The 10,771-nt window shown below is 41.5% G+C and overlaps 1 long non-coding RNA gene across 3 annotated transcripts in view; it reads left to right on the top strand.

Annotated features, from left to right (window-relative positions):
* The first annotated feature begins 1,264 nt into the window (after positions 1 to 1,264).
* Positions 1,265 to 10,771, top strand: part of LOC147659187 (uncharacterized) — a 117,638-nt gene continuing 108,131 nt past the window's right edge. Inside the window, exons 1-2 of one of the 3 annotated variants that reach the window (XR_015307298.1) lie at positions 1,265 to 1,396; positions 2,461 to 2,483. This is a non-coding gene — a long non-coding RNA (uncharacterized LOC147659187). The remainder of the gene's footprint in view (positions 1,397 to 2,460; positions 2,484 to 10,771) is intronic. The other 2 variants (XR_015307300.1, XR_015307299.1) reach the window with 2 other exon arrangements.

Below are 10,771 nucleotides of genomic sequence, written 5' to 3'. Positions count from 1 at the left end.
TTTATGACATATCAAGACCAAGAAAATCAACAGTTGAGAAATTAACCATAACATGAATCACACTTATACATATGACAGTAAACAGTTGCTCATAAGACACATTAAATGACCACTCCTTTAGTTGGACATAAAGCATTGGCGGTACATATTATTTAAAATTCATCATATTGCACCCTGTCAGCAACAGCTAGTCAAATGTGATATAATACAGTTATAACAGGCAAAATGCCATGTTTGAACACCACATTTCTCAATAAATCAAACACAAATTTCGACTAGCTGAATATTCACATATTTTTAACCTGGCTTGGCAGATCGGGCTGGACTGTTACCATGAGGCACAGGGTCAAGACTGATTTGCATATGGCCAAGTCCAAACTGGGGTGGCGTAGAGGCCAAAAGAATGGTTGATTTAACCAAGATCTTTTGACAGAGGAAGAATGTTTGCATTGTCAGCATTCCATCCATCATTTGTTTGCTGTAACCATTTTCGCCCTAAGTGAGATGGGTATGCCCAAACAGGGGTCCCTTACTCACTGTGCCACTGGAATCAAGCTAGCCTGGCTGAAGAAGGGTGACATACCCTGAAACTGGTTCCAGGGTGCTTGTTTTCGATCCAGGTAGACCTTGCCTGGCAGTTCGGTCTGGACTGTTCCCATGAGGCACAGGTCCAGACTGATTGGCATATGGTTGGTTCCAAACTGGGGGGGCCTAGTGGGCAAAAGAACAATGGATTTAATCCAGATCTATTCACTGGGGGAGAATGTTTGCATTGTCAGCCTTCTGTCCATCATTTGTTTGCTGTAACACTTTTCGCCCAAAGTGGGATGGGTATGCCCAGACGTGGGTCCCTTGCTCACTGTGCCACTGGTTTCAAAGCTAGCCTGGTTGAAGAAGGGTGAGATACCCTGGAACCGGTCCCAGGATGCTTTTTTCCGGTCCAGGGACGACCTGGCCTGGCAGTTCGGTCTGTCCCAGCTTGCTCAGCTGGGACAGACTCCTAAATCTTAGCAAAAGACCACAATCATAGTGTTTACGAAAAAGGGCTATTGATTTACTTTCAAAGCAAATAGTGATTTTATTTTTTAACTTTCATGACTTTGGAACCTGTCTGGTATAGTGATTAATTTTCCACATCACAAGGTTCTGAAAGCGGATGTTTTCTGAACAGTGGTTTCTGAGTAAATAATCTGGCAAGTATTGTTAATATTGAACATGGCCCTTTCATGTGACTGTGGGAGGAATTTAGTCTCCTAGGTTCTATATAATGATAGTAGCTCTGTATGAATACATTCACCTTGAGACTGAGCTGAGTATTGCAGAAACAGGCTCAACATCTCTTTCATCATGAAGCTATTTGTTGTCCTCATTGTTCTGACGCTTATCTCCGGCATTGGTAAGTTTATATTCAGTTACCTTTAACCATGGGGTAGATGAATAAACATCTTTTCATAGGATAGGAGTGGACGTTTCAGTTCTTTTGTGGGAAAATGCCTGTATGATGCTTGTACAAAAATATGTTCATTGCAAATGTATATACAAATGAATGGAGGATTAGTCGGTGTTCTAATTGGGTATATTTTCCTTGCATTTCTCAGTGTATTTACAACAAAATTCTAGGAAAATTAAGCCATAACAGGAAGCTGAAAAGCAACAGCCCTCCATATTAAAGCACATTAGCTGCATTTCTAACCCACCCCCTTCCTCTAGATTTGAAGACTCAGAGCAGACAGATTTGTGGATTTTATTTAGTTGGAGGTTATCACGATCATCTGTTGTTTCAATTTTAACTCCTCTCCCGGAGCAATCAGGTGAAAGGCAGAAGATTGAGAGTGTTTTTTTCAGTGGCATCTTTCCTGCTTGGGTCTGTTAGGGCCTGCGATGGGCCTTGGGCCAGAGACTTAACTAGAGTAAAACACATTATTTTAAAATACCACCAGATCACTCTGTACAGCATCAGTAGGTTCGTAAATTTGCTCTGTAAATACCATTACAATGCACTACAATATAGGACAAGAAGGGATACCACACAACCTTGACATGAACAAAATTGTCATTAGTAAATGATAACAACAAAAGAAATTGTAAAATATTTCCAAGATAAACTAAAATAGTTTCTTTGCAGGCAGATGTCTTTTGTGTTGCTTACCATTGCTAATCTCTCCCGCACCCAATCTATTCATGGGTTTTTCTATATGAGGGCAACAATTGGTAGTTTCAATTATTTGTGAAATGTTTCTATAAACAAGCCGCCAGCATGTGGCAGGGAAACAAACTTTAGCTCTGAATGTCCCTTAATACTAGTTAGACATGAAGGATTATGAAGGTTGAGAGGACATACCTTTGACATGGTGTGATTAATTCTACTGATGACAGTGTTATCAATAAGGAATCCATATATTAATAACTGCAATATTGATTAACGCTTCATTTTTCTGTTTCCTATTTTTTGTTTTGTAGAATCTGTCATGGAACATCCAGAGGTAAAAATATGTCATAAATATATGTTTTGCTTTGTGAAGTTATTTCGAATGTGATTTCCAAAAGAGGTAGAATGGGTGATGTAAATTTAATTTTAGAAGAGACAGAACCAGATACTTTTGCAGCAAGGCACCTGCCCCCTATCTTTATATGGAATTGTTTTATACATTTTATTTAGATTTCTTTGTATAAGAAGGAAGACACATAGAGAATAAAGAGTAAGTGAGGTGGAAAGTCGGTGACAAAAATCAACCAATCACTTGCAGACTGAGGGGCATATTTACGAGCCTCATGCAGAGCCAGAGTAACACTTTTTGTGATGCTCCGGCGGCGCAGACTACAAAATCATATCTATGAGGCCACACAAAGCCCCTCTGCGTAGCTTTAACCCCTCCCATGCTCGTGATGGAACCGTTCCGTCACGAGCCTCGGGTGGGCTGTGCTGGTGACGGAACGGTTCCGTCAAGGCCCGCTCGCCGCGCCTGCGCTGTGCGAATTCCGCGCCTGCGCGGCGCGTTCTATTGAGCGGGCGGGGCCGTGACGAAACTGTTCCGTCACAAGCACAGCTCACCCGCATGCCGTGACGGAGCGGTTCCGTCACGAGCACGGGACCGCCGCGTGGCCGCCCACCCCCTTAGCACTGCGGCCGAATAGCCGCCGCAGTGAAGGGGTTAAATTACCACATAGATATGAAGTAAGGCAAATCAAAGCAAATGACTGCATTGCCTTACTCTGCGCTCCGGAGGCATTTCATGGGCAGTGCTGTGGGTGTTCACATGCAACACCCATGGATTTTGATACTTCCCCAGATTTACAAGACCATGCAAACCAGGGGAAGTGCCAAATACTTATGCCTCCCAATGTGAAGAGTAATGAGGAGAAATTACTTAATTTCTCCTTTTTTGTCCTCTTTTTATGTGTGCTGCATTATGCATCACACATAGAAAGAGGAAACTGCCTATTAGGATTGATTCTCTGCATTAAAGGGCCACTTTCTGGGCAAAAACAATCCTGCTGACAACACAGGCCCGCTTGCACTAAGGTACAAGGGTGCCCGCATGGGTGCTAAGCTGCAGAAATTGCAACAGCACAGGTGGAAATTACATGGATGCCACATATTGCATAAATATGGTGCATTCTTGCCCTTTTACCTCGGTATGGGGCAGCACACCAAATCCACATAAATGAGGGCCTGAATATATATTGTATTGGGTGTAGAGGTAAGTGAGTGGGTGTGAGTTACTATATTGCGCAATTGCTACTAGTAGAATTAGATGAAATACAAAATTGGGAAAATATGTGAAAAACAGATCCTGGCGTTTCACGCACAAAAATGGCACAAATAAGCATTTCATTCTCAAACTAGTAATGGCATGCAAACCAGCATGATGGTTGGCACACGTGCACATCGTTTTTGAACAGTAAGCTGTTCTCAGAATCTAGCATGCTCTTTTGTAGCTGTCTTCTCTAATCAATCATATTCATCTTATTCCTGTCCACTTCACATTTTTTAACTTTCTTTTCACTTTTTTGTCTCCTTAATGCACCCCTATGCTTCTATTTGTCATCCCTCCTTTGTATGGTACATGTGCCTCCTCAATAATAGCAACATTTGTCCTCATTGCATCAGGGTAATACCAGGTTTACCAGGCGTCAAAATAAATGGGTGTTGCGGCAGAACGTCCACCGCAATACCCATTGCCCTCCCCTTTCACACTAAGTATAGCATGAAAGGGAGCTGTATTTACAAGGCATTAAGTGGCTTAACACTCCTTGTAAATAGGGTGAAGCCCTTATCACGACCACAATGTCGCGAAAAATGATGTTTTGGTGGCGATAGGGGCTTGTAAATATGCCCCTGGGTGGGTCACCAAAACACAAGTAAAATGTGTAATTATTAATAACTCCAGGCATCCAAAACCCCCAAATGTCCATCGTACCTTAATTTCACTCAGTCCTGCTGGGAAACATCCTTTACCCAACAGGAAAAATCACAACCTGCCTTTACTCCCAAGTCACTATCCTGACTGCAATGTCATCACACTTTCCTTTACCACACAACTCTTTACAATGACTTGCTTTAGCGGGTGCATTGTTGAACTAGTGTTGGATTTTATGTCCAACACCTTCTCTACTGATACACTGACTGGAGTTTAAATAGTAATTTATACTATTCAAAAGTCCATTGCCCCCCCTAGTGGAAATTGTTGTAACAGCTTTTGTGGTAAAGTAATGCGTGGTAATATCACAGATGGAGTAGTGACTGTGGAGTAAAGGCATGTATGGAAAATACATGCGGGGTTCCATCATAAGTTATCACTCTCCCTATTCTAAACCCTAGGCCAGCAGTAACAAATAAATGCAATACAAATTAAAAAGTAGGGGGCATATTATCAAGGACTGGTGTTAAAATGATTGCATGTTAACATCAGAACATGGGCTTCTATGGGAATTAACAAGGGTGTATTATCAAGCCCATTATCGCCGTTTTATAGGCAGTTTCCAGCCGATAAAAAGGTGACAATTTTAACACCTGTCCTTGATAATATGCACCCAGGGTTGGATGATACAGAGACAACTGCAGATGCAAACAAAGGCTGTGTGATGCTTTTCCTCCAGAACCTAAATCCAAAATGACCATGGGCTGTGAAAACACAAAGGAGAGTGTTAAGGACAGGAAGAGGAAGTTGCATTCCTGTGTACAGTAGCCTCACATTTTTATGGAATTCCCTCGGTGTAAATACAGAAATAAAATAAAATGCATTTGATGCTCAATAATAATCGAAACGGTTCACACTGGTAAAAAAATTAAAGCAAAATTGCTTTCACTGGTGCTTGAATTAAAGAAATACTGCTGGTGGTTGGATTGATTGTGCAGTGGCCATGTTCCTGGGATACTTTTTTTCCCAGCGAGTGGTAATATCATGCATGTGAAGGGGCATAATGGCATAACTTCCAGCATTACGTGTTATTTTCCCCAGTGCAAAATATATGAGATTATGTTATACTAAGGCCAAGTATTTAGAGGGGTCGAAGAAAACTAAGATTAGAATCTTTACATGGTAGAGTACAGATCTTAATACTGGATGACACCAGTAACTATGTGAAAAAGTGAGGATTCAATCTATCTGGTGGAGCTTGTGGCAATACAGCCTACTTTGAAAGTACATTCCCAATTTCTGATCTCTAATAACTTGCAACTAATTGTGAAGCTCCTGAGCCATTATCTATCCAATGAAACATCAGATGAAACATCATTTCATGAGCGAGTCATACACAAAGATTGCTGGTCTTAATGCATTATCAGATGCCAACTCTGGTGTCTGTCTTGTTGCTCCCTGGTCTCTGGTCCTGTAGCTCTGTGTGTGAGAGGGTCAGTGGGTCTGTATTACATGGATTTCCCTGTATACAGGGAGAACCTTGCCGCAGGCAGACTGCAACTGCCCTACTGGGAGAATGTATGCAGGGCCTCTTTGGTCAGAAGCTTTCTAGTAATACCCCACCTTTCTCTGATGTGCATCCAGTGGCATTGCTAGAAAAGGTGTTCATGACACTTATGGTGCCAAAGGAAAACTGGTGGTGTCACCAATAATAGGCAATGGTAAAGAACATGGGCACATGCATCTGTGTGTGTAACCAGAAGTATAATGTGAAAAATCAATCTACAGTCTACAAATTCAGGTATACATTATAAGCAATAGGCAGCATTATGTCCAATTTGTAGTCAAGCCTCTAGTCTCCACCTCTCCCTTTGCTCATGTACTTTAAAGATGCTGGATCCAGAGTATCCCTGACAGGGAACATACCACTCTAAGTTATTGTGAGGAGACGAGAGTTTTTGGTTCCTTGATACCTTAGTATGAAAATAGCGGACCTGGTAATGCCAGGCTCGGGAAGCACTGTACCCAGACTTAGATGTGGGGCAGGGGTAGAGTGATGGGAAAATAGGAATTATCTAACACAAAATGTGATGGATTTACAAAAAAGTAAGGATACGTTTAGGAAGAGTTAGGCATCTACAGTCAACCACTCACAAAAGACTGCTCCTACCGAACTACACATCTAAGGTTACCATAACCCTAAAAGAGGCAAAACAGTAATAAATGTAGTTAAGTCCAGCCCTAAGGTCATTGAAGAAATCAACAAGGCAGCTCACAAGTACTAAAACAAACTCACAAAGAAAATAATGACATGGATTTTAAATAATGCTTCATGGTAAATAATGAAATATATATATTCACAGAAAAGAAACAAAGGTTATAGGGAGTTTATAGTTAGGTTAAAATATCAGTTAAAATATACAGTTTTAAACAACAAAAACGACTGAGATTTCACAAGCATTGACAGGGAAAAAGATAGATTGTGCTGACCTAGGGTTGGAATCCACCAGCATATTAAATTTGTATTGCATCATAGGGGATGAGGTCTCTGGGGAGAATGGTTGGTTTGGAGGGAAGACTCTGTACATCCCCCTTTCCCACTTAAATCTTATTTAAAATTGTGACAGCCTCCAGAAGTCCAGCCCACTGAGGGAAATGTAAACAAAAACAGGGCTGCCCTTTTCTTTGGTGGTTCTGTGGGGTTCCTAGAGGACTTCCATTGGACACCAAAATAGAAAAAAGGATTTATTTTTATTTTAGTCCCGCGGTCCCTCTCAGAGCCCCCCACTAAGGCTAAGGGGTCGGGATATCCCTACACAGCCCCTTTATGTTCTTTGTTAATCAAACATTTCAGGACAGGCTCCTGTAATGCCTGTTACAACATTTCTTTTCATGCATGTTGCAGCCAGTCAATTGAAGAAGCGGAGGAATGTGGCTCAATGGTTAGAGCGGCAGACCCTGATGTAGAGGTCTAGCCCCGGGACCAGGGTTCAATTCCCCACCTCGGCGGGTCTTGGGCTCAGAAATTCCATGGACCTGATAATTCTCGCCTCGGTCCCTGTTCCAATCATGGAGTCCCACTCTGCAACTCTGGGCAATAGCTTGCTTAATCTCCACAACAGCCCCCACAACGCTAAGGATGCCTGGGGGTGCCCAGGAGTGGACGCCTCACAGGAAAAGCCAGGATGGGTTCCACAGCGGTATTCGTACAAGCGCCTTGAGACCCTTGCGGGTGAGTAGTGTGCTATACAAGTATCAATTTACAATTGTTAGTGTGATCGCCCTGAAAAAACCCTCTCTGCCAATCAGAAGGCTTGAAGTTTTAAATTTCAGCCAAATGGTTCAGATATTTATACATTATGAACTTACGTTTTTAAAAACTATTAAACGGAATCAAACCAAATTACCAAAGCATTCTTTTTAGAAGAATATCTAACTTTCTGCCACATTTGGTGCAATCCCATTCAGCTGTTTTGGTTGTGGTACTGTTAAAAATACCTTTGGAAATTGCATAGCTAAATTGCATTTTGGGACACAATCTGTTTCTCATTCCCCAAAACTTTATGCGTATTAGCTGAACTTTCTTTTGCAAAGTTTCATCAAAATGTGCCAAAGTTATTGGTGAAACAAAAAAATGCATTTCCTATAATACTAGGTGCAAACTATAAGTGCGTATTCACTGAAAAAAAGGTTAAAGGGATGTTATAAATAGTGAAAGAACCAAGGGTTGCAGGGAGGTTATAGTTAGGCTCAGATTTCACTCGTACAAAACCATATAGATTCAACAGCTATAGTTACCTGAGCTAATTGTAGCTTGTGTTCCCATAATACACTTCTTATGATCACACATATTACATAACTCATAACATGGTCAGTCACATCATTGATTACATCTCAAATGACATCACTGATGACTTCACAGATGAAATCACCCTGTGAGTGCAAGTGTTTCATAACTGTTTTTGAGACTTAAGGATATAAACAAAACTACAACATAAGTTAAAATACTATTCTTCTATACTAGTAATCAGCCATACTATTTCTATATCTCATCTGAGTGTCTGTGTGACTGTCTGTAAAAGTGTGTGAGTTGATGTCTGAATTCCTGTATGGGTTTCTGAGTGGCTGTATGGATGTGTTAGTGGGTATGAGAATAGCTGTATGGATGACTGAATAGCTGTATTGGAGAGTGAATGGCTGTGGAAGAGACTGTATGGGTAAGTTAGAGGCTGTATGAGTGGCTGCAACAATGTGTGAGTGGTCGTATGGGTATCTGAATGGCTGTGTAAGTGGTTATATGGATAACAGAGTGGGTGTTTGAGTGGTTGTATGGGTGAGTTAGTAGCCATCAGTCATTGTATGGATAAGTGAGTAGGTGTGTTAGTAGCTGTATTGACAATTAAGCAGAAGTTTGAGTGCCTATATGGGTGAGTGAGTGGCTGTATGATGAACTGTATGTGTTATTGAATTTTTGTTTGAGTGGCTGCAAGAGCATATGTATGGGTGTGTAAATGTCTGAATGTCTGGATATGTATGTAGCTGTAATGGTGAATTAATGGGTGCATTAGTGGCTGTATGAGTAAGTTAGTGGTTATATGAGGGGCAGTATGATTGTGTGGTTATATGAGGGGCTCTAGGGTTGAGTTATCGGTTGTATGAGTACTGGAATGGGTCTGTGAATTGGTATGTGAGCAGTTGTGAGATTGTGGTAGTAGGTTTCTAAGAGGTTCCATGGGGCATGAGTGAGTGTGAGAGAGGCTCTGTGGAAGATGTCATCAGTGATATCATTTGAGATGTCATCAGTGATTTCATCAATGATGTCACTGACCATGTCAGGAGGGATGTAATATGTAAGGCCATACGCAGTACATTGTGGGGTGTAAGGTATAGTTAGCTGAGGTAAGTATAGCTGTTGAATATTACTGGATTGAACTAATGAAATCTGAACCTTACTATAACATGCCTGTAGTCTTTGTTCTTTTCAGTAAATTTCTATGGTGTTTAAATGATATTTCCTAACCGTAATGTCCCTGTAACCTTTGTTTTTACAGTGCATTTCTAGTATTTAAAAAAATTAATTCTAACTGTAACCTGTAACATTTCAAAATGAATGTGTGAGTAAGTGAGTGTAAGAGTGTCTCAGTGGGTTTGTGACTAAGCGTGTGGGTGTTGCAATAGGTATGTGATCATGGTCCACCATGCTTGTCTATGACACTGTCCAGGCAGGTGAAGGCCTTAATGTTGTCCAGTGCATCGCCTGCAAGGGTGACTGCCGTTGGTGTTGGCTGTGTTAGCCTTTATGAACTTGGTTTTCCCCTGTGGATGTGGAGATCAAGTTGTGCTGATGTGGCTGCCACATTGTTGGTCTTCTCTTGCATCTGCAGATAGGTATGGGAGAGTAGGGGCATGTTGTCCACTAAGTCCAAGTCGTTGAGCTGCATCCAAGGTTTCCACTGGATTCAGTTTCTTCTCCTTGCTGTGAATGTCATCATGATCTAGCCTATGGCTATCAGGAGGAGAAAAGACAAGAAAAACAACACTGGCAGACTTCAATTCTCACTAGTAAGACATCTGTGAGTTGTCCTCCATGAACTATCTTTAAGGTCATTCCATTGTAAGATGTGCTTGTGATTCTTATACGTTTATCTGGCAGAAAATAGTGGTGGAGGATTTTCCAGAGGGTCAGTCTGCCCAAGCTGTCAAATGCATTCTTATAGCCAAAAAAATTCACATGGGAGAGTGTTCCATTCCATGGACTGCTCAATGAGTAGGCACAATGATGCAATCTGTTATTTATTTGCATGATCTATGTCAGTGGAAGCTGGCTTGCTGGTCTCACAACTGAGCATTAATTTGTTCCCTCATCTGTTTGCCTGGGATTTATAGAAAAGTTATCCTCTGTAGTTTGCTCAGTTACTCGGATTACCTTTTTGGGGGATCTTGATGAGATATTCCTCCTTCTAGTCGAATGGCAACTTTCCCTCTTACCAGATCCTTCCCAACATGGGGGTGAGCATGTCTGCTGATGTTTCAATGTCTGCCTTTAGTGCCTTGTAGTGATTGTTGTCAGGTCCAGCTGCCTTCCCATTTTTCAGATATTTGATGGCCTGCAGTATTTGTTCCTTGATTGGCCTGTTGCAGTTAATTTGCAAGTCCTTGTCAACTGGATCTATGTCTGGTGGAAAATCCAGTACACCTGGTTCAGCAATTCTTCAAAGTGCTCCACCCATCTTTGTTGTTCGCCTTCCTCACCCTCGATTGTCTTCACAGCTTTGTCTTTACCAGGTCTTTATGGCTTGCAATAGCTGCGGCACAGTTTCCTTGTTATGACCTCAACCAACTTGGTCTGTGCACCTAGTTTTCAAAAGTTAAAATAAGGAGGGAGGTGATTCAAGTGAAAGCAGCCCAAA

The sequence above is a fragment of the Lissotriton vulgaris genome, unplaced genomic scaffold, assembly GCF_964263255.1.
Source record: "Lissotriton vulgaris unplaced genomic scaffold, aLisVul1.2 SCAFFOLD_3108, whole genome shotgun sequence".
In the NCBI taxonomy this organism is placed as follows: domain Eukaryota; kingdom Metazoa; phylum Chordata; class Amphibia; order Caudata; family Salamandridae; genus Lissotriton; species Lissotriton vulgaris.
The sequence above is the reverse complement of the archived record's forward strand: the minus strand, read 5'-3'. Positions and strand labels throughout refer to the sequence as shown.